General features: G+C 42.3%; 1 pseudogene; it reads left to right on the forward strand.

Annotated features, from left to right (window-relative positions):
• The first annotated feature begins 1,364 nt into the window (after window positions 1–1,364).
• LOC117826323 overlaps window positions 1,365–25,515 on the forward strand; it is a 37,656-nt pseudogene continuing 13,505 nt past the window's right edge.

Here is a 25,515-nt window from a genome sequence, read left to right on the forward strand (position 1 = left end):
ACTTCAGTAATGCTGCCCTTGCATCTGAGAGCAACAACATAACCCCTGTTAATGAGTGTGCTACATAAACACCATCTGCTGTAACGTGTTCACCTTTATTACAGGTAGTCTTTTCAAGGATTATAATGCAGTAGCTGACTAAGCAGACTCTGCCTCTGAATGTTAAAGTAATGGTTTGGCAGCTGCTGAAAGAGGAGATGTGTATTGATTTCTCCTGAGTGCTTCTTCTTTGTTTTCTCATCTTCACAATTTTAGAGAAAAAAAATCCAACCTTTTTTGCTTCCATTCTGTTCTACCCAAGTGAAAAGTAACTTACCTTATCATTCATCAACACTGTTACTCTAAACTAAGCAGATCTAACTGCAAAGGCATGGACCCAAAACGTTCTGGGAAACCTTTGTGAGAATTGGAAAGTGCAGCATGCTTCTACATGGCCTTGAATTACAACACGTATATGATCTTGCACCACTGATGTGGAAGCCACATGTGTTGTTTTCTGTATGGAAATAGCCTTCTTCTGTTAATCTGTCCGAGGCGTTTCAAGTTTGACACTTCTGTTCTATTACAGTATTTCTCAATTGCTAAAACACTAAAACCTTTGTCTAAACCAAATTCCTTGGCGACCTGAAGCCATGTAGTGAATCAATCACTATTTAGGCAAAATCATAAGCACTTTTCACCTGGTTAGACACAACTACTTGCGGTTTGATGCACTTGTGTTGCATAATGGTAATGTACAGGCAGCAAAAGTTAAACACATTTGAAGCACAGGTGTCACAGCTTAAACACAACCACTCAAAATTGATCACACATGTAGCTAATGATGTGAAGAAACCAATATAGGCCAGTTCAGAGAGCACTTGTTGTTGAAGGTTGTATGATGGACAGAAATAATCTGAGAGGCAGAGGAAGAGTGTGTAAGAGGTGGTTGAGGAGGAAGAGGAAGGGAGAGAAATGGAGAAAGACAAAGAACAGTAACTTCTGATGAAATCCGAGCTACTGTAATAGACCATGTTCTTCTCATTTATATTTGTTTGACTTTATTTTACTGTATGCAGTTTCTAAATTCAACGAGGGGCTTTTTTCCCCCTTTTTTTTGCAAAATTAATTTAGCTTACTGTAAACAATAAACATTATTTCTACAGCTTCATGTCCTGAGCTTTGTGTTTTCCGTTTTTTGATGTAGTGTCTAATGACTGCTCAGTATTGTTTTTAATTTTGATTGACTTGAGGTATGGTCTGACAACATTGTTTGGTTTTGCAGGAAGAGTCAGAGGTTTGATGAAGTTGCTTGAAAATTGGGTTTTGTGCTTATAGTGTTGAGAAAAGCTCGGTGGATGTCAAGAAACACTGTAAGACTTCATATCATTGACTGTGCCCTCTCTGTGTTACCCCTAAGAGGCCGCTAGGGTGCGCTGAACACTCAGTCTGAGTGATTACTACACAGTGAGGATGTCATTGAAAACACCTTCTAAAACATATGACATCATTTGAGTTTTCATTATCGCCCGGTAATTAAAGTTTTGATGCGAGTCTAAGTCCTGACTGACGACACGTAAATCATGTATTGATGTGTGGTTGTTTGAAAAGAGATACTTAAGGCAATTCTAGCTTTAGGTCATGACCGCAAGGCCTCAACAGCACGCAGCTGGAGTTGAATTAGCAGCAGTGTACGCTAATAGTGTAATGATATCTGACGTAGTTAAAGGGCTCAATTAGTTTGATGTTGGAGCATCTTTGACACAATGACTGGTGAAAGTAAAAGCGCAGTAGTTTGCAAAGAAGTCACGTCCACCCCTCCCTTTGTCCCTCTCTCCTTCCTCTCTCCCTCTCTCCTCTTCTTCTCTCCATCTCTCCTCCACCTCTGATTGGTTTTCTCCAAAGATAATTGGAGGCAAAATTTGATGTGCTCAATGTCATGGACAGGAATGAGGTTTCACCGGCGACTGCTGCCACCATGAAAAAGAAGGCGGTAGGCGGCAGCGGATGTAGCCGCATCAGCGCACCGAAGGCTGCCACGTCCAAATGCACAAGAAGCAGCAGCAGCCAGAACTGTCTGGACTCTGGTTCTCCAGGCGCACCGAGCGCTAAGCAGCCCGGTGCGGCCAACAACGTCGTGATGGACGAGACGGAGGACGGAGAAGAGGAGTCCAAGTTTCAGCATCCGCGGTTGCGCCGAGCCGGGGGGAGCGGCAGCGGTGGAGGTGGAGGAGGAGGCGGTGGCAGTATCAGGATGAAGAACTTTACGCCAGGAGGGGGAGCCGCGTCCTCGGGTTCCAGGAGAAACTCCAACAAGGAGCCTTGCCATACGCACACAGAGGACGCTCTCGCCGTTCCACGGCCCACTGTTGCCTCCAGATCTGCCCAGACCCAGACACCCTGTCCGGGCGATGCTGCCCGGCGCGGAGAGACCAGCCGAGCATCTGGGGCGGAGGCGTCGGAATCAGCGGTCGCGTTAGAGGTTTTGAACGCGACAGTGGGTGATGGTTGCAACAGCGTCGCTCCAATTTCCAGCATGAAATGCAACAAAAACGGAGAATGCAGGAGGGACTCGGGTACCGGGAGCCTGCGCTCAATCATCTCCAAACAGGAGAAGCAGACAGGAGGGTCGGGGAGGGCCGAGGACGGAGGGAGCGCGAAGCGGGGAGCCTGTAACTCGGCCACCGCCAGCATGGATGGCTCCATCACTCCAGGCGGGTCTCTGACCGGGGGGCAAGGAGGAGAGAGCGCTAACCCAGGCACTACACCTGTGTCCAGCGGCGTCCCCGAGAAAAAGGACTCCAAGGTGTCCTTCTCCAACGCACCGAGCCGGAAAGCCTCGTCCTCGCTGCACGGCCCGACTCAGACTCAGACCCAGCAGCCCAGGAACTCTGTCACTTTCCTGAAGCCGGAGGATGGACCGCCAATCGTGCCCGCCGAGGACGCGGAGCCTCAGGGCAGCACCTTCATGCAGCGGCAGTTTAGTAGTATGCTGCAGCCTGGAGTTAACAAATTCTCCTTACGCATGTATGGTAGTCAAAAAGCAGTGGAGAGAGAACAGGAGAGGGTAAAATCAGCTGGAAATTGGATTATCCACCCTTACAGCGATTTCAGGTAAGAGCTGGGGCTGCTATTGGTTGTACGTTGAAAGTCATGAGGGGCCCGTGTGGGTCCTCATTGTCATCTACAACTCACTTTACTGTGCGAAACCACTGTAGCTTCATGGGGAACACATGTATGGTTATGGTAGAAGGCTACATGCAGTTGATTCTGGATCTCATCCCCTCAGAGTGAATCTGTAGAGATTCTAATCGATGCATTGCAACGTGCAGCCGTTGATCCCCCCAAACAACCTGTTGTCAGGCAAATGGACTTTAGCGAGAAGTGTCCTTTCAAGGTTGTAAACAAATCCTATTCTAGTCTATATGTACAGTAGCATGTCTGGGATGCCCAGCAAGCCATGGCCTGCTAACACAACCCCACTTTTCGTTGAAGCACGCGCACATTTAACAAAGAGGACAGCGCTCTGACGCTAATTTCAGCTAATTTAAAATGCCATTATTATTCAAAGATGGGCTTATTATTCGTGGTAGTGTAAGCTCTGCGACAAGAGCCGTGCTGACGGGATGTAGGCTATGTGTGTGTGTATGTATGTGTCTACGCGATGCACTCAGTAATGGAATGTCACCTTGAGCCAAGTGTGCGAAAACCTCAAGCATGCTCACTGGAGACACATCCGCCTGCTCGACTCCCCGGATCCTGCATTTTAATGACGGATGCGCTCTGTTTATCTCGGCCAAAACACTGATGACCCAGCTGGACGTGCAGCAGCTATTTAGTCATACAATCATTTAGTGACACGCACGAGCCAAAGACGCTCCTCGTGACTTTGGTTCGACGAATTAGCATGTTCTGTTTTTTTTTTTTTTCTCGACATGTACCTGAATCTGAGATCAGTATGTTTAGCTGTCGACTGGGCTGTCTGATTTCAGCACCACACTGGGTGGACAGCTCCCAGCTAATTTGGAGTCGGCTCGCGCGTCGGAGCACTACCTTCAAAAACACACCACCTTTACGCTCGGCCCTTTGTCTCACATTATCGCCGAGTCAGTACCACCAAAGCAAAATTTGAGACACGTTTTCAACAGTAGAGATATAATTTGACTGCAGGCCACTTTGGAGACCTTACTGCCGTGTGAACTCCCCCACCGTGCGACGCCACAGCTCCCCCCATGTCCCTTATGCTAATTGATGCAAGGTTAAGGGTTAAACGCCAAAGTTGTCTCCAACATTAGGCTACCTTTTCGACGCGGCGGTTATTGTTGTTATCGGGAAGTGGAGGAGTCAGAGCTTGTTGCATAAGTCGCAGTGTAATGACTCAGCGCTGCACCTGTCCTGCAGACTCCTCTGACGGGCTCAAACCCCCAATTCTCTTACTCTGTCTGTCCCATTCACCCAACTGCTACATCACCACAGGCAGCAAATAGCAAGTCACTCACCTTCTTATGTATGGAAAGGTCAATGGTTACACTTAATGGGATATTTGGAGTCCTGGAGACCCAGACTCCTCTTTAAAAGCTCAAAGAAACATACTTAATGTGTTTTAATCAGCTTAGTGCTAAATGAGTTCTCTTAATTTTATGAGAATGAAGTGTAAATCCAATAAGCTGGCTACAGAAAAATAGCAAAAATGAACTGTGTGGCTACAGAAACTCTGGATTTAAAACATGGTAAATATGACTGAGGGGGAGACAGTTCAACCCTTTCCAAATTTCAATTAGGTGGATCGAGACCTTGTCTCAGATTTGATTAGATTTCTACAAAAGCATTTTCTCCATGAAGGGTAATTTGTTCACTTTAAAGAAAAATCATCATGTTTACTGGATCATGCAGCACATGAAAAAGAAAAAAAATGTGGTTGCTTCTTTTTTACAAATCAGCTTACTAACTTTTTTTTTTCCTTTCCATCCTACATTGTGAGTTTTAATATCAAGTTGAAAAGAAACACTTTCAATTATTATTCATGTAACTAAATTTAACTTCTAAGTTAAACCAATGTCAGAGACAGGTAAGAAGTGAGGATAAAAGTTTTTTCCATCTTGTAACCCATCATTTGAAAAAGCACAATAACCTCATATAATCTCATGCAAGTAATTCTAGATAATGCATAAAAAATAAACTTAATCAGCCTAACCTTGATTTTTTTTATGTTTAATTTTGTTTTATTTTGAGGATATAGCATGTGGGAGCAATTGCTCTTTGAAATATTATTATGTAAGGTAAATCTGAAAGTGCTACGTTAAGCTTAAATATCTCTTTGCCATTGCCTTTCTGCATGTTCAAGCTGGCAAAGTAGTGTGACGTGTGACTACTGCTATTTGTTTACACTTTTCCATCTTCAGTTAAGAGGTCTCCTGTGTCTATCAGCTTTCCACTGCAACTCCCTTTTCTTATCTGACTCTATTTTTGTCCTTCCCCACCCCCTTTTCCCCTCCTGTACACACACACACACACACACACACACACACACCTATGGCAACACACTTTCATGTACACGCCACAACTACACACTCACACGCATGCTAGGTTCTACTGGGATTTCACAATGCTGCTGTTCATGGTGGGCAACCTGATCATCATCCCTGTGGGCATCACCTTCTTCAAGGACGAGACCACGACGCCCTGGATCATCTTCAATGTGGTCTCAGACACCTTCTTCCTCATGGACCTGGTGCTCAACTTTCGCACTGGAATCATCATCGAGGACAACTCAGACATCATTTTGGACCCTGAAACTATTAAAAAGAAATACTTAAAAACTTGGTTCATTGTGGACTTTGTCTCCTCCATCCCAGTGGATTACATATTCCTAATAGTGGAGAAAGGCATCGACTCAGAGGTGTACAAGACTGCTCGGGCCCTGAGGATTGTCCGCTTTACCAAGATCCTGAGTCTCCTGAGGCTGCTGAGGCTCTCCAGATTAATACGCTACATTCACCAATGGGAAGAGGTAAGAACATATGTTTCATGACTGTCCCTGTGTAAATATTATACTAACTCCAATCGCACGATGTTGAGCCATAGACGAAGAAACACCAAATCTAGCCAGTGATGAAAGGTCACTGATTTCCCTCCAATATGCTGATGTTGGCTGGAGACCAAACCGACAATCTGCCTCGCTGTCTGCTCTAAGCGGCCTGCTCTCCTCTGCCTGCAGGCTTCACATTAATGTTCTCACCTGCCACCTGGTGAGAAATGTATAATGTCAGCAGCTTTAACTAACTTTGCATTCTAATTACTGTTATTGTCACACAATCCCCCCCTACCGCTCTGTCTCCCTGTCTGACCTGGCAGTCCCACAGGTGGCATCAGCTGATCTAATAAAAAGCCTATTAGCATGGGAGAACACAGTTAATCAATTAAGATGCCAGAGGAAGAGCAGGTGGGGTAGAGGGTGAGTATAATATGCAACACTAGGGGGCTGTTTATTATGATTATGTGTGTCACTGATTGTTCATTTATAGGACTAAGAGCAGTGGAGCTTCTGGTGGATGGCACCTGTGTTGGCGTGGGCCCTGTCTGATATCTGACCAGCCCACGTGCTACTCCATAAACTTTGGTGGACTATCTATGCAGTCAGAAATGGGGCTAAATTCAAATTCAACTGATTGGGGATTTTGTTGCAACAGGTTGTATAGGGAATATAGATCATTTTCCTTCGGTCCTTTTTACTGTGATCTTTGGGGATACACTTTTTGAGTCATTAAAATAGAGATAGACTACAAGTGATACTGCTGTCTCATTATGATCTATAGAAGCAAACAGGGCCATTTGTGTAAATTTGGACTATTTCTATTTTATAATATTTATTGTCTGAAACCATTGGCTTGGGCTAGATAACAGACAAAGAAATTTACAGCGTGCTGAAAAAAGACTTAACATTGTCTGCGTCAAACATTTAAAATGAGCAGTGCATTTGATAGATAAAAGAAAGCAGGGTGAGATCTTTTGTTGGAAAAAACATGTACAAGACAAAATCAGTAAAGAGACAATGCTTTGTCCATGTATGTATGCGCCCAAAGCCCAAAATAAATTTAAGTTCCTCATCGGAGCTTGAAAGTTTCTCAGAGAAACTTTTATTTTCTGTCCATATTTCTGAACACTGTTGACCAAGTGGCACCTATTATCTCCTTCCCAATCCTGCTCTGTACATGTTAATGTCATTTTTTTAACCAAAATAATCCTCTGGTTGTCATCCTCCTAGCTTCAAAACACATTACCCATCGTGAAATTTTTCAAAAGAAAATATAAATAGAGGAACTTATAGTGTGCAGCTGTTATAAGCCTTGTGTGATAGTGATCAGGTGGCAGCAGACACTGTAATTTAAACTAACTAAACAAAAAAGTAAATCTTGTTGTATGACCTTGTTACCCTTGTGGATCATATCAAGGCTTCAACCAGCTAAAATCTCCTCACAGCGGCTTTAAAGTAGATGTAATAAGTGGAGATCACATAGGTTAATACATGCTATTTGGACACAGTACTTAGTGCTACCCATGATGAAGTGTTCCCTACTCAAGGGCTGGACACATCCCCTGAATCACAGTTATGAGATGAATGGGACAGCACATGTCACCCCATTGTTCATATCTCTCCACTGGCTTCCAGTTGCAGCTTGGATCAAATTCAAAATACACTTCCTGCTAACGAGACACCAATAAAAATGGTCCCTGCCTACCTGGAATAACTCATCCAGATCTACACTCCCTCTCTCCCATTCACTCTGCCATTGAAAGGCGCCTGGTACTCCCATCACAACAGGGCCCTATGTCACTATCCAGACTCTTCTCCTCTGTTGTCCCCAGTGGTGGAATGAATTACCCAACTCCTTTCGATCCACAGAGTCCCTTTCAACCTTTAAGAAAAAGCTAAAGACCCAGCTCGTCCGGGAACACTTACAGACGTAAGCCAGACTCTTGTCCTTTGTAGTCCCCAGTGGTGGAATGAGGTACCCAACCACATTTGATCCACACAGTCCCTTCCTACTTCTTAAAAACGTTTAGGCCCAGCTCTTTGTGAACAACTCCAGAATTTGGTAGTTTGGTTCTTAAGATGATATTGATGACAATGGCACTGATGATGATGATGATATTGAAGTTTCATGAAGATGATAATATGTTGTCTAGTTGCTGTGGTGATGATGATTTACATGGTGGGGACAATAAACTAAGGAAAGGGGAAATGCTTCTACATCTGAGTGTCGCCTCTAGTAGGCCTACTGGTACACCTGGGCCTGGTTGCACTTGAAGCTGTTTGTGGCACTTATTCCTGTTGTTTCCCTCTTGTCTAGATCCTAACATGAGTTGTACTCATGCCCACATGCACGTCGTTTAGGACAAAAGCGTCTGCTAAATTAAATTGTAACATTGTTAGATAGGTGCTAGGTAGCAATCCTGCTTTCTGAACTCAGCCTGAACCCAATGCCCCCTCATGCTCTTCCTGGCACACTCAGATTTTATTTACTCTGTGAGGGATGCACTTTGTCAGGGACGCTGCCCCAGACTCTCCCCCTACTTCTCTTTCCTCAAATGAAGGACAGCGACCTGGGAGACTGGAGGTCCAACCATGTCATGACATCAGTCGACTTTTTGTGTATGCCAGTATTGGCAGCCTGGTGTTGGCATTTTTCAGTGGTGAGCAGCGCAGTGGGGCCCGGCTGCGAACTTGACCTTTGGATAATTGGATTTCTGAAGATATGATGTTATGTACACACACACACACACACACACACACACACACACACACACACACACACACACACACACACACACACACACACACACACACACAGAGAGTGGTGCGGGATGGGAAGTGATACTTGGCATGCATGGAGATGAGAGTGGGGACGTTATGGAGAGTGGAGACACTAGAAGAGGAGAGACGTAGGTACAAAGGTATGTCTGTTGTATGATATCGTGTTATTTTGAAAATCCAAGAATCTGAATCCTTAACTATTTTGAAAAAAGGAGTTCAATTATTTGTTTGTTCTGTTTTTTAAAAGTTGCTTTATGGGCATCTTTGCCTTTATTGTATAGGACAGACATCTGAAGACAGACAGGAAATGTAGGGGGTAGAGAGAGGGGGGTTACATGCAGCAAAGGGTCATGGCCAGGAGTCAGTATAGTAGAGACTGCTGCTACAAGGACTACAGCCTCTTAATATGCGGCATGCGTTTTAACTGCTCAGCCAAACTGATGCACTAGGAACGTCTGTTGTTTTCCTGATACAGATTCCAATAATTGGACTTGAGTATCAGCCCATACTGAGTACACTTCCAGCCCAAGAATATCCATGTATCATTGATATTTTTTTGTACTTGTATTGTACTAATCCTGTGTGGATGTGATGTTTGCTGTCATTGTTTTATGGCCTGGGATGTACCTGGATACAAGCTAAGCTAACACTAGCTGCAGCTCAGCTTAAAGCCCCTTCTGAAGTTCTGTGTCCTCCCTTGGGTCTCCTTTTAATTTTCGACTTTGTTTTTTTTTGTCCAGTCGGAATTATCCTTACTTTATGTTAAAAAACAGTGCAGCTTCAAAATCAGAGCTTTTACTCTTTCACTTTCTTGGCATTTTGCAAGCTTTGACTAACATGACTGTCTTAGTACCTAACATCAGTTTTCCTTTGTCTCTCTTATACATTGGGCCAGTAGCAGCCATAATATACTGCATATTAATATAATTTATGTATTATTGCTTTGTTCGCCACTGTTTTCATTACAGTATCAGATCGCTGCATGGATTTGGCTACTAACCAATATTCAATAATTCATTTTTGACAGCATCTGTGGCACTCTCTCTTCACTGATATTGTAACTGGAACAACTCTTACTCTAGTTCCTGTAAGTTTCTGGGGGCTGTCCATGGTGCTGAACATCATCAGACAGCATAGCATGACTGCATATAGCACAGCTTCACTCATTCACCCTCAGCCAAGAAGATATGACGAATGAGTCTGTTTTGTGAGTTGCTGATTGATAAAGACTGACAGTGAGAACCCCATAGAGGTTAAAGCAGCATTTAGAAAGATCAGCACATGTGATTTATGTCCAGTCTGATTCTGCATCACTCCCATCACAGAGTATCACTCCTCTCTCAGCTGCACTGAGTAACAGATGACCCATTTCTCAGTCCGTCATAGTAGGCTTCAACCAATAAGTCTTCAACTGTTGTTGTGGTGTATATCTTTTAGATTTAATCCTTATAAAGATTTTGGCTTATTAGATACAGAAATTGAAGGGTAAAACACCAAAAAAGTGCTTTACTGGACTCCATCAGGTAATTAAAGTAAATGACTGTCCAGTGACTCTGAATGATTGATGTGTCATACACCATAGACTATCACTTGTTAAGGATCATGATGGTCCCTGTCCATCACTCTGTTGGTTTGTGTACGTGTTGGCATGTCTGTCTGTGTTTTTATATTAGTGTGCCTGCAGGCTTGCGTGAGCGTTTTCTGTGTGTGAATGGACTGTGTGTGTGTGTGTGTGTGTGTGCAAGTGTGTGTGTGGGAGCCTCTGATTGATGTCATGTATCTCTGTAAAAAATATGTGGCTATCTCCAGCTGTGTTTCATTTGGGACCAGTGGGAACCTGCCTCCCCTACTCATTAATCAAACTTGGTACGATCCAAAGGAGACTGTGGAGCCAAGTGGGACGCCTGTCCTGCCACGGAGAAATAAACTCAAGAAATGAAATCTTTATTATCTGAGTTCATTTTCCAAATCCAACACACACATCTCAGTCCTGTTTAACTTGTCCTCCCTCTCTCATTGTCTTGCTCCAGATCTTCCATATGACCTATGACCTGGCCAGTGCGGTGATGCGGATCTTTAACCTGATTGGTATGATGCTGCTGCTTTGTCACTGGGATGGCTGCCTGCAGTTCCTGGTTCCTATGCTGCAGGACTTCCCCTCAGACTGCTGGGTGTCCCTCAACAAGATGGAGGTTTGTGTCAGAGGGTCATGACTGTGCATACAAAGTCACACGTGTGAAGCGGATTCACATCTTCTGATCTGATTGGGAAAAAGGAAACATTGGTCACAGAATATTGACTAACGTTTCTGACTATCATTAGACAATATTGACTGGGTGTTAATCAATACATAATTTTGAAACCAGGGTGGAAACTTCCCTGTCTTTCCTTAAAATGGAATTCTAGAGTTCCAGCCCAGTTAACATCAACAGAGGAAAGCCTTCAACCTGTGTATCAGTGTTTGCATTTAAAAGAGCTTTAATTTTATGTTGAAAATCACTAAATGGGTTCAGTACCCTGTAAACTCATCTTAACTGCCTCAAAATTAAACCGCTTGGTTGTTCAGTCGCTTTAAGTGTTGAGCAAACATGAGTCATTCTTCAAATAAAGAATTTCTTAGAAATGGAGCCTCCCTTTTAAGGGACAACCACAGGTACTGGACTGTGAAATAAGACTCAAAGCTGCAACAACATTAGCAGCTCTGTGAGGCTTAATTAGGCATACTGTTGTTGGGACTTATTGAAAACAAAAGACTGCTAACAAGCTCACAGTAACAATGCTAACATGCTGAAATTTAGCTGGTGTAACATTTACCATGTGCTCAGTTTTAGTTTGCAGACTAATATTCCATAGTCAGCATTATACAAGCTTAGCTGAGGCAGAGTAAAATGCCATCAGCTTCTGTGGTGGACAAATGACATGTTTTAATTCAGTTGACACCTTTGTTTAAGTTGGGATTTTTCTGAACAGGAGAATAAATGTCTTGACATTTTTCCTATAAAAATCCATCTATATTTGATGAGATATTTCTGTTTGGCCTGAAGTAGAGGGTGGTCATTTCCATCTCAAGAGCTATGCTGCTAGTGTGGCTAAAATTGAATGGTCCTCTAGGTTATCTCTGATTGTTACATATACTGTCATTTGGATCAATGTGGTCCTCTTTGAAAAGCCTGCACTGCACTATTCGGGGAACCGTTATTATCCTAAGTGTTGCAATTATGCTATTACTGATTCAGTTGGAAAGTCGTGTTTATTTCCAACAAATCAACAAAATTACTCATATCACTGCCCTCTGCGGTAGCATTCAGCTGTTGTGCCAGACATAGGAAACAACAGTAGGATACCAATGAAGAAGCTGTGAAAGAGAAAGCAGAGAGGTTTGAGCACACCTCTGGAAGCCAGCGTGCCTCCTCTTCATGGTGGGCTGATGACAGGAAAGATAAAAGGGGAAAACAGAGGGATGGAAGGGATACAGCCAGGCAGCTGGGCTCTTTGTTGCCCGGTCTCTCTCACAGAGATAAAAGCTGCTTGTTTATAGGTCTGTCTGTCAGCCGAGCTTTTTACTAAGTGAGGGGAGAACACACTAACCCAGACACGAGACAAGAGGCACGGGTCCAAATGGGGCTTTAAACAGATTGGGTCCAGCTCCCGGTTTCTGCCAGAGCCTGCCGTGAACAGTTATAAATTTAAGACCTGAAGTATTGCCTGGATGACAGCAGTGACTCTTGTTTTTACTGCTGTACAAAAGTAATTCCAGTTAAAACAACTTAATGTGACAAGGAGAATGAATGTTCAATATTTCATGTTGGTGCGAGAAGAGAAATTCCTCTTGGCTAAATGTGTTAGACAGAAACCATTGGAGGTGTTAACAACAGTTTTTTGTAGAGTTTCCCATGACATCGCTAAAACCCAAAATTTCAGTTATGTTCATTTAGCAGCAACATAAGAACACATCCAATAAAAGCTTTACCTCAATGTTACAATCACCAGAATGTCCTTTAGGCCCACTCTTAATCATAACCACAATAAATCTTGTAAGCCACAAAATTTTAAAAACTCCATCATTCATCTCTTTTAAACCACATTGTTTGTTAAACAGACGTAAACACTTCGTATTAGTTTTGCGCCCCTGGGAGGAGTTTTTTAATGGTTGTGATTTAAAGTAATATTGATTTCTCTGTATGATCTATGAAAGCAAAAAACAATACCTTCAGCACTGAGACTAACAATTTCTATACTGTAATTCTTTCTGCCTGTAAACCACTGTGAGGGGGTAGGTGTCAGACCGGAGGATTGGCAGCACACTGAAGAAACAGCCTTTTTTTCCTCTTTCAGTCGAAAATATTCCTGAGTGACACATTTGACTGTTAAACAAAGCAGGATGATATTTTTCCAACAAAATACTACCTTGGCATGTTCAAAAGAGATCAGCAAAGCGGTATATCCTAGTCCACAGGGGGCGCCAAAATCAGCACAAACCAAAATTTCCTCACAGCAGCTTTAACACACAGATGATGTTATACTAAAGAAAGTTCTAGCCCTTGATTTAAAATACTGACTTACAGGGGCGCTGTTGGCCTTGCAGTTTAAGCACATGCTCTATTTGCAGAGACTTTAGTTGACAGTAAAGTGGTTGCTGGTTTGACTCCTGGCCATGGCCATTTGCTGCATTTCTTCCCCCAATCCGTACTCCCCACGTGTCCTGTCTCTCCTCAAACAAAGGTGAATATGGCCAAAATATAACTTAAAAAAAATACTGACGTGCAGCAATCAACCACTAGAGGCACATGTAATAAATAAATGCAAATCTTTTTATCCTTAACTTGGAAATTATGATGTGACAGCAGTAGATTGAAAGAGCTTATAAAGTACTGAAAACATAAATGGAGGAAATAAACCCCAGCACTTGTAGCAAGATATATAAAGCTCTACAAATTCTTAAAAGCAGTAGTAAGTACTAGCATCATATTTGATAAAGCTAAAATATATTAATAAATTAAATCTAAAATGTAAAAGTAATGAGCATAACACTTATGTTGACCTTCCCTGCCAAGCCCTGCAAGCAAATCGATCGTCACATCACAAAAACTTGGATATTCCTGCCTTTATTAACTTACCTGACAATTCAGAGGACAACTTGTTCTGTACTCAGAGCCAGGTCTGAGGTTTAGGATGATGAAGTTTGGGGCTGACAGGCCACTGACTCCTCCACTGCTCTCTCTCTGTGTATAATCAGAGACACTCAGTCTCCAGAGAGCCGTCACTCTGAAACTAAAGGGCTGCTCTGGCATGGTACAGGCTGCCTACAGCCACCTGAGACCACCCCCCCTATTGAGTGGCTGACAACTTGTAACATTAGCCATTGTGTTGCAGCCAGGCCATCCATCAAGCCCTGCACCCTACAGAGGCTGTGGTGGTGTGTGGCCCACAGGCGGGACCCATGGAGGGCGTTGAGAACACTCTGTAACTCTGAATGACATCCACCAAACAGTAATTGGATTCACAAGAAGTTGTAATACCTCTGAGGATATAGGTTGTTTCTGCAGTACACCTAAATTTCCATCTATTACTTTATATTTAGAATTAGCTTTACGCAGTCTTGTCAGCCATTGTTAATTTTCACAGCAAAGTGTGGCTTGGTGGCAGAGTCTTGCTGCGTCAGAGGCGACTGAGTAATAATAGTGACAGCAGCGCTAACAGACAGACACAGGGTGTATAGTTTCATCACTGTAATTACAACTATGTGTGTACCCATCCTTGACAGAATCTACATCACAGAGATGTCTCTCTTATTATCCCCCACACCATCAGCAGGAGGGGACTCTGCAGAGATAAGCCTGTCATGTAAGGTGTTAAATCAATTTATTTACTCACTGCACCCACTTTGACCAAACAGTATTACAGATCTGCTGCTGGACTTTGCAAATTTGATTTCAACTACTCCCCTGGCCCCGAACAGCAGACAAACATGGAAAATAAAAGAAGCAGTGCAGCCTCTAAATGGACCAGGGAATGGGTGGTGTTTGCTTCCTAGGAGAGGAGAGGATGTGATTATCTTGGTCCCAGAGGAACTCAGGTGTTTTTGTTCTGAAGGATCTCATTGTGCTGAGGACAAGCAGTTCTGCAATATCCACGTCAGGAAAGAAGTACTGTTACTGCACTTAAACTTCACACAAAGCAGCACTTTGAAAACTTGTGTTAAAATGTACTCTAGCAGAAGTGCAAATGTTGCCATTTGACGGACTGAGTAACAATTACTTATGCTCGCTGTTACAGAGCAACGTCCAACGCTGATTCAAATCTTTTCAGACTGAGCACATCTTGCAAAGAAAGCCCTCTTCTTTTTAGTTATACCCAAGGAAGAAAACAAGAAACAACCATCTGCAACATTGTCCCATGAGAGAAAATGTTTAAAGTCAACTCAATGATTGCAAAACTGCAGATCTTAGGAGGATAACCACTCATAACGATAGGGGTTGTCTCAGCTTTGGTTCAGGGACTATTTACAACTAAGCTATGTTACAAACTGAGTTCATGAAGTTTGATGGAAGTTAGCTGTGCTGCACTTGACTCAGTCTTTAGTGCTGAATTTCTGCAGAAACCTGTTGAATGTGGGTTTATAGTTCATATTTGAAAATAACTGCATTGAATCTACTTTCCCCACTGTGGTGATTGTACTTGCAGGAAGTTCTTTATACTTAGAGTTGCTAAATTTGTGTTAGTTCTACATGTAAGTGTAAGAATTTTTTTGATTTTGAGTTGAAAATTGAACAAGAAGATAAATACTGTACACTAAGCAGATAACTAGAGCCATGGGATGGTTAGCTTCTTTTAGGACTGGATACGAGGGGGGAACAGCTAGCCTTGCACTGTCACAGAGAAAAGACACATCTATCAGCATGACTAAAGTGCTTTAAAAGCTGCCTGTTTTTTGTTTAATCCTGAAACAAACAGAAATAAAAAAAGTGAAGATATCAGGGTTTTACAAATTTTCATGCTAAAAGTTAACATCATACTGCTTCCACTCATTTCTAAGGCAGCAAGTTGGCTGACTCTAGACACAAACTCTGCGATCAGAAATCTTTATGGATCTTTTAATGACTGCAAAAAAATCCTAGTAGGCATGTAAAAAGCAAGTTAAGGAGTTGTGACATATGTAAGGTTCTGATTTGACCAGGACCTTCCTGTTTTCAAGCTCTGAGTCCCAACAGATAGCAATAAAACACTAATATGTCACACTGTTGAAAATTCTTTTCCTGGTTTTAGCCAACTGAAATAGAAAAACAATTTGGCATGCTTCCAATACTGATTGGATTGTACACGTGTCAGTCAATCTCGGCTTAGCTAGCCCTGCTCATCATCCTGAGGGGACCTGCTGCATATTTTCAGGTAAGCTAGCTGTCATGTTGAAAAGGAAGTCAGCATTTCCCAAAGAGCTCCAGTAGAGTTACAGTGTCCTTCGAAGAGTACCAAGCAATTAATGTGCTGCATTTTGCACACACTGCAAGTGCTCATTATCAGTCCTCCGTGAAGGAATTAGCGACGTAGCCATAATAAAGCCAGCAAGTGGCCCTGTTGTGACCAATTTTTCACCTGCTAGGGCATTTTCTATGGTGTTGAAAGGAGCATTCATTAAAATTCCAATTGTATCATGAGCTAATACATGTGGTAAAATTAAAGTGTCCCTACTTGGAGGTCTGAAAATATGGTCACCTTAGACATTAGGGAAACAGCTAGTCAGGCATAACCCTCTTGTTATGTTTGTTTCTCTGGAACAGCAATAATGTTCCTGGGTCAATTTGACCCGGGGCATATTCAACTATCCAAAAGTGTCAGAACCCCAAAAAATCCCAATACACATTTGTTTTAATATAATTTTTAAGTCCTTTACTAACCATTTAAATCAAGATTTAGTCCATTGGTGTTGTTTAATTCTCACAGATCATGGTTCAATGAGGATAACTCACTCGTTTTTCATTAAAGTTCATGTTAAAACTTTTTTTAATGTGTATTGAAAGACCTAAATATAAATACAATAGTTTTACATGACATATATTTTTGTTTAATTTGTTTTACATTCAGATTTTTTTCTTTTTATGAAGTGATGTTGATAAATGAACACAAGACTCCTCTTCTGTCACATGCTGCCCAGATTTTTTACCTGCATTTAGCTGGTTTGGAAGGCATATATTGCCTAAAATAGACTTTAAAATGGGTCAATTCGACCTGCAACATAACAGGAGGGTTAAGAAAGAGGCAAACCAAACAACATGTCTGATGCTAAAGATAACTGAAGTCACATTTTGTTTTGTTTCATCCCAAAACCAACAGACACGAAGAAAAAAACTGAAACAAGAGTCGTGATTTCACAGAGTGATATGCCAAAACTGGCAAGTCTTCATCCCTCAGCTTTGTGGCGTGCTAAGGTAGCAAGCTTGCTAACTTAAACCACAGACATTATTATGAATCTTTTCAAGTTGGATAAGAATCCTAGTAAGCATGAAAACAGTATGTACAAAAGTCAAGGCAGCCATTGTTCGTATTGATGGAGTGAAAATAGAGACTTTTTGTTTTTTGGCCTTACAATGAACTGTCAGGGAACAAAGGATGACTTGCCTTTCACATCCAGAAACAACATATTCCACTGCCCACCCAGCAGATTACAAAGAGACCAAACACACACACACACACACACGCACTGAGGCAGACTAGAAGAAAGAAACAGAGACAGAGAGAGAGAGAGAGAGAGAGAGAGAGAGAGAGAGAGAGAGAGAGAGAGAGAGAGAGAGAGAGAGAGAGAGAGAGAGAGAGAGAGAGAGAGAGAGAGAGAGAGAGAGAGAGAGGAGAGAGAGAGAGAGAGAGAGAGAGAGAGGAAGCAGACAGAGATGACTGTATAATAAATTCAGATAAGCCTTTGTAAACTAAAGCGGTGGGCGTGTGATGGGCCAGGCCAAAAGCTTTGTTACATTGTTGATTATCTTCTGATTTTTGTCCAGCTTATTGGCTGACAGACAAACTAAGTGGTCGTTCATTTAGCGTGATATAACTCCATTTTATCCTTCACCTCTCAGACTTCAGTTTCTAACACTTTGGAGGAGTGTGGAGGGAAGTGACAGGACTGGAAACAGGGGGCTAAAAGGGCATGGTCAACCTTCCTGTTCGTCTGGGTGAATCTTTCATGATTCTTAACCAAGCTGGCAGTGTTACTCTTCGATTTGTCTTGCTTGCCAGATAGTCCACCATTCTGGTCTTGACTGATGTTTCTCTCAACAACTATTAGATTAGATTAGATTGCCATTAAGTCGCGTACAGCCAACTATGGTGCCTAGAGCAGGGGTTCTCAAACTTTTTGGGGCCAGGGACCCCTTACAGGGGAGAACATTTTCCAGGACCCCCTCATAATTGTAACATAGATTAAGCACATGCTTACTACCATTCTCACTCTTAGTTGCCCTTGGAACTGTTTGTATTGTAAAACTTATCAACCTAAATACTTCAGACCTGTTCCACAGTGATAAACAGGAAACACTTCACCTTCTGTGTTTTCTGGTGGAAAAAGTATTTAGTTTTGTCCTATATTCCGGGTGATCAGATGGCGCTTTAGCTTGGCTGGCTTCATAGCTTCGTTGGCTTGCACCTGAAGACAAATGACGCATTTTGGTCTCCCGTCACTGTTCTTAATAAAACCAAACTCTATAAACCTGTCGTCATATTTTCTTAATTTAGCTTGCTTGGGCTTAGCAACACTTGACGATGTGAACTGATTTAGAAATGCACAATGGCTAGTAGGCAAAGCTAAGTAGTAGCGGGCACAGTTGTGACCGGAGTGAAGTGTGTATGAGTGATATGTGACAGATTGATGTGACGTGTCACAATCATATCAGTTTCTATTGGCCCAAAGTTAACTAGAGTGGGAGTAATGGGCACAATATGCTGGTTTCATTGGCGCAAATGGTCCTCATCTGTATATATGCTGTTTTAAATGACATAGCACAATTTTATAATTTATTAGATATTTATAATAATAATTTCACCGACCCCCACGCTATGGTTCACAGACCCCCAGGTGTCCTAAGACCCCACTTTGAGAACCACTGGCCTAGAAGACAAATCCTGATGACTTTTGGGATCTCTTGACTTTCTTATCTTGAAGTTGAAGTTTGTGGTTCAGAGTGACGTGTCCAAACATGAATCGTTTGGCCAGGTGTTTCCTTAATAAATGACAATCTCTTCAGCCACAGCTGTATTTTGTGGTCCATGCTACCGAACAAATATCATCTTGTGTACATGCTAGACAGAGGTGGAAAACCTGATGAATACAGGAAAAAAGGGCTGTGTTTCATGCATTTCTTCACCCCAGCCAACATTAGATATCACGAAATCTCACCTATGACTAAGTGTGACCATTTTCTGCTGACTCCATTGTCACTTTTTCATACGCACACATCCTAATGCTTACATGTTCATGAGCAACCTTTGATAAGCCTTTCTGATTTATTCTCCCTAAGAACCTTTTTGTATGAGACAAAAAATTATTTCATCTTGTTTTTTTGGTTTCTTTTCAGAGCATGACAGCCTCTCCTCCCTGCTAACATGACTTTTAACACAATCATCCAGAGCCAAATGCTGGAACTCTTTGTCCTCTCTGAAAGGCAGAAAACTCACATGCACACAGTCATGGTGTTTGGCAGGTGAAATTTATGTTTGAGTGTGCATGCAAGATATACGAGGCCTGCTGCACTGCAAGGTCGCAGCAACACTAACAAAAAAGGCATATTAGGACACTGGAAGATATATTCAAAGCCTCCCTGCGTTATCAGCCTACTTCACAAAGACTATCTGCGGCTAAAGGAGACGGTGATTACCAACAAAGCTACGGATAGTTCCCAAACTGAAATCTCCGGGGAGGGCTGTTGAGACTTATGAGGGTACGGAGTCTCTCTCTCCGTCTCTCCTGCCTGTGCTATTTCAGAATCAAAGTGCTCATCGTTCATCTATTATTCAATCTCTTTCACTCCACTGTTTCTCTTTCTGTTTGCACATACACCATTTAGCCTCAGCCCACTTGGTGGAGCTGTATTTATTTTTGGAGTCTGCTCATGATGGAGAAGTTCTTCAATCACAGTGTGGCCCTTTAATGACGATGACAGTTCCCTCTACACAAGACACGTGCTGTTTTATTGTACATGTGTTTTCCCAATTTGCTCACTTATTAAGTGGTGCAACTAATGCGACATTTAATTACTGATCAGTTAGTTTGAAGTGCTCTGTTATGGTTTTATATATTGTTCTTAAAAATACTCACAATTTCTTACAGCCAGCACTTAAAAACCATCAAAACTTCAAATTTACAGTGATAAAATAAACACAAAACATTCAATCTCTGTACATCAACCTTTAACTTTTTAAGCTGTACACTGCATTATAATACTATACAGCACCTTTACCTTGACTTGCATACAAAGTTACTTTGCTGTGAAAACCATGTTTCTGAAAATGGTGACCTGACCTAAAGAATCAAATGTTCTCATTCAGAAATTCTTGAAGCATACAATTCTAAAACAATTTGAATTGTTTTAAACATGCATCACATGCTTTGTGTTACACAAATGTTACAGGACAGTGATACAGTGATTGGGGTAATAAAGTTACTTGGAAAAAAACAAGGGAAAGCGTTCTGTATAATGTGCTTTCAAATGCACTAATAGACTGCTAATGCACTTCTATAAGTTACACAAGAGGACAACGTTGATCGCCTTTGCTGAGTGTACACTGTAACCTCTGTGTAGCTCCAAAGAAATTTAAAGAAGAGTGAGTGTGTTTCCATACGCATGTTTTTGTGTGGGTTAGTCAGTAACTATGGGAAATAAATGTAGTTAATTTGAGCTCTAAGAGGTTTTCAGGAGGCAGTCTTTGACTTTATCACAGCATTAATAATACAGTTTCATTACCCAGGATACTAGCTTGTCTGAGAGAATAATTCTGATCCAACAAGAAATTGGCTTCAATCCTAGTTTTCTGGCTTTATCTTGAATTGATTGGCATCAGCCGTGTGTTCGGGCTGAGGTCACCGCAGTCACATCTTAGAGCTAATGAAAGGGAAAAGGGAAACAAAGGAAGTTCTGCAGACAAAAGTATCAGATCAGTCCAGCTTTTATGGGTTGCCCAGTCACCCTCCTTCTCCTGTGACGCAGAGTTTTGACGGACAGAATCAGAGGGATAACACAGCCCACTATTTAAAGATGCTGAGTATTCTTTGCATGGTCTCATAGAGATCTAGAATGTCCGATATATCCAGATGTTTCTGCAAGTTAAAGCCAGAGATTTGCTCATTCATAAATCTGAACACTAGCTGCCCCGGAGTCCAGCTGTCTCCTCCTGTTGTACATTCCTATTCACACAGCTCTAAGAGGGCATATTTAATGACCTCTCATTACCATTACTCACTGAGGAAATAATTTTCAAATTGTCTTTACTTTACTGATTAGGCCTAGAAGGATTCCCCTGATGTCGTTTTCCACATCCTTCTTCTTTCTCTCTTTCTAATGCAGCTCTCTCCCTGGAGCTCTCATGTGTTTAAGTGCTATTCCATGACCCTGCCGTCCCTGAAGGTTTCCTTTTAGTCCCCCCTCTCTGCCTCAAAACATGCCTTTTTATGGAGCACTGATGTCTTTAACTATCTCTATTTCTCCTCTCTCCACAGAATGATACCTGGTCAGAGCTGTACTCCTTTGCTGTATTCAAAGCAATGAGCCACATGCTGTGCATCGGTTACGGTCGACAGGCCCCGGAGAGTCTATCAGATATCTGGCTCACCATGCTCAGTATGATTGTGGGGGCTACATGCTATGCGGTTTTCATTGGCCATGCAACAGCTCTTATCCAATCCTTGGACTCCTCCAGACGTCAGTATCAGGAGAAGGTGAGGAGCTCCACTAAATCTACTCATGTTTCATGTTGTCAACACTTTTCTGGTTGCTCTTCATCACTTCACAACAAAGTTCAGTATCCTAAAAGATTAATTTAATCTAATGGGAAAGACTGTTATTCCCTCTATTACTCAGAACTAGTCTCTAACATCTGTCTTACAACCATCAGTTGGCCAACTTAGCTCACCATAAAGTCCTAAAGAAAAAAACTAATGGCTTTGTCCAAAGGGTACAAAATCATGCATCAACACCTTTCGATCCCTCCAGATATACACATCCTATGTTGCTTGTTTAATCTGTACAAGAACTGAGTTGTAAAATTGACAAATTGCCTCAGGGGGGTAACCTGAATAACTAAAGTTAAAAATCAGAATGTAGAAAAAAAAGTTTATCTTTAAGTATGAAACTAACCCTAATCTGCATCAGCTTGTTCCAGTGAACATTGTCCACTCTGAAGATTACAAGATGAGAAAAATCAGAACCAGGACTCCACTGCTTCGTGAACATCTTTTCAAACTTAGTGATCTCTATTAGGTTTCTCTTTGGATACTCAGGGCCTGATCTACTAAGATCCCAAGTGCTAAATTACATGTGCAAACAAAACAATTGCACATGCTATTTAGGGGCGTGTTGTGGGTGATCTACTATGATTGCGTGCGCAATTAATAACAGGTGCTAAAGTGATGCAGACCGCCCTTAAATGAGGATTTTAAGTGTGCTACCGGCTGTCACCATGGAGAGTTTGGGAGAGCAGAGTGGCCGTAAACGAATAATGAAGTTTGAAGTCATGGAGTTGGAGGTCTTGGTGGAGGAGGCAAATAAACACACTGATGAGCTCCAGCAGAGACATCTCAGCGTTGTCAAAAGAAATGTGATTTGGGAGAATGGAAAAAAAAGTGATTATTTTGCTCATTTGACAGACACAATCCTTGGTGCACCCGGTTAGTACATCCGCTTTGCACACGCTATCAAGTTTGAACGTGTTTGCATACAAGCAAACCTTTAGTAGATCGCGCCTCGGTGTACAAATATTGGGATTAAAAGGTTTCCATTCAGCCCTGCAGTGCTGATCATTTACCAGCAGTTGTAGGTGTTCATTATGTGGTTCAAAGTGTTTGGATGCTCCGAAAATGTTACCTAAAGCATCTGTGAGTTTTCATCTGTTTTTTATACAGATTAAAATTGATAATGATGCCTCTGTATGGCCTATAAAAGCCAGTGAGACCAATCATTTCTAACCCTGATGTTTTATTTCTGAAACTGCTGGCGGTGTGGGGTAGGTGCAGCTTGTAGTGATTAACTGCATGCTGCGGAAACAATCTTTTTTTAGATTTTTCCGTGGCAAAGATTTCCAATGTTGATACATTTTGGGACCCCCTCTAAAACAAGATGGCACATCTCAAGGGGTTTACCCCAATAAAATAAATTTCTTTTAATTCACTGCTGAGATAAAGCAGGATGAGACACTAATATAAAAAAAAACTCACTTACACATGTGCTGGACAACATCTGAAACGAGACAAGGGATTCCACTTTGTCCACAGGGGGCGCAAAAATCAATGCAAACCAAAAGTTCCTTACAGTCGGTTTAAGATTAACTCCAGATGCTCATTGACATTCTTTTGATAGTTTGCATGGATGAAAAGGACAAACTTACATGCTTACAGACCTTGAAGAAGGAGATTGCTTATAAGCATTGACTTGGACAATCCTAAAAAGGTGTGGGATGTATGTCCCTTAAAAACGCACTGTATGGGGTGCTGGTGGCCTAGCGGTCTAAGTGTCCCACATATAGAGGCTACAATCCTCGTTGCAGAGGTCGCTGGTTTGACTCCCGGCCGGTCGACCATTTACTGCATGTCTTCCCCCACTCTCTACTCCCCACATTTTCTGTCTTTCTTCAGCTGTCCTATCCATTAAAGGCAAAAATGCCAAAAAATATACAACTTCAAAAACACAGAGTATGAAGTCAAAGCCTCGCGACTCTTACATAGAGAGAAATGTAGCCTGACGTTTGGGTGTCAGTATCTGTATCAAAGGGAGATCATTTGGGATTTTTTAAACTGTTTGAGGCTGCGCTGCATAAGCTGTCAAGTGATTGTCAGTGTGGTTGATAGTCTCTATCTGTGGTCAATGAAAAAATTTTTTAGTTTTTCCAAAAAAGTGAGCTAAAGCTAACGATTCCATCATTTCTTTGTTAATCATTGACTGCGGTGGATTTGACATCACTGAATATTTGCTGCTGATCATGTGGAAATGTGAATCTGATCCAGTGCAGGATTTGAATAAGATGAATATTAACTATGAAAAGTGTAATTATTTTGAATCAACTATGCATTGTAATGCAGGGAAGCATAAGGTCACCCTGTCACACTTCCCTCTGCGTCTTAACCTTCATCACACGCTTTCTGTTTAACCCCTCCACTCATGTTTATTGTCATTAGATAGTGCTTTTCTCTGCCTGTCAGACATCCCTTTTTGAAACATGATGTGGATCAGAGCGGTGCTGAGCTGTGCTGCAGCAGTGGCCTGTGGTGGTAACAGCGCAGCCTGTCTGTTTCCAAGCAGAGTCTCGCTGGATGGGGAGCAGGGGGAGTGTTGCTGGCTTTCAGCAGCCAATCAGAGGCTGCGGGTGTGTTCGGCCAGGTAGAGCTACGTTGCCAGGGCCTGGGCGTATGCGCGTGTGTGCTTGTGATGTGGTTGAGAGGGAGAGAGAGATAGACCGAGACGTATAGAGAGAGAGAGAGGGAGTGTGTGTGCGTGTGTGTGTGTGTGTGTGTGTGATATGATGTCCCTTTGGGCAGCAGTCGAATTGATGAGGCAGCAGACCTGTGTGTCCTGCCAATGTCATCCTGAAGGTGACGTAAGCAACCATGGCTGCCTTTTCTCTCTCTCTCTCTTCCTGATCACTCACTCACCAGCTCTCACTCCACCTGCACTTTGTATCATCTCTTATGCGTCTTTAACAACTCCTCTTTGCATTTCCTCATCCTCTCTTGTCTTCCTGTCCGCCTCCTTAATATCTCAACCTGATCTTCTCTCTTTTTTCTCTTCTCCCTTCGCTCTAAATGTCTCTCCTTTTTCTTCCTCTCTGCCCCTCTCTCTCTCCTCTCTGGTGCTGGTGTCCTTGAGAGGTGCACTGCTACTGCTAACTGTCTGCTACAGGGAGCACAGAGAGGGGGATGGGAAACCTGTAGGAGATGGAAACGAGTCCTGTTGGTGCACTGTGAGATATTTTTTGTTTCAAGTGTTTTTGCCATCATTTTGTCTAGCTGGCATTGTGTGCGAATCCCTGTAGGGTTGTTTAGCTGTAAGGATGGACCCTTGAGTATAAATAATGTCCAATAAAAGGTTTTAGAAGACAACGATTCAGCAAGTTAAGCGTTTTCTGGTGCTCTTGTCTTTGCTGTGTGTCCTGGATGACGGGAGATAAAAGGCTAAAGTGGAAATCCATTTTGTTTCATCCTTCAGGAATAGTTTCTTCTACAGTGGGGGTCAACAAAAAAAGCAACCTGTCCAAGAATAAGACTAGTACTTAGTCCTCTGCCCCGTCTGATGGTGAAAGTTTTCACCTGAGTATCTAATACCCAGTTAAATTTGCAGCATAAGCAGTCTAAACCCTGACAAAAACTCAAGTCTTATGTATTTAGGAGGCGTGATGAGTCATTGGAGTGTGTATAATCCTTGAACAGCCTGTTTTGTTCAGTTTAAGGATAAACTGAGAAGTAGGAAACATGCATGCTTTTAATGTCAGAGTTTGGTTCCTCAAACAGTCTGGTCTTGGTGTATTCG

The sequence above is a fragment of the Notolabrus celidotus genome, chromosome 15 (assembly GCF_009762535.1).
Source record: "Notolabrus celidotus isolate fNotCel1 chromosome 15, fNotCel1.pri, whole genome shotgun sequence".
Taxonomy (NCBI): Eukaryota; Metazoa; Chordata; class Actinopteri; order Labriformes; family Labridae; genus Notolabrus; species Notolabrus celidotus.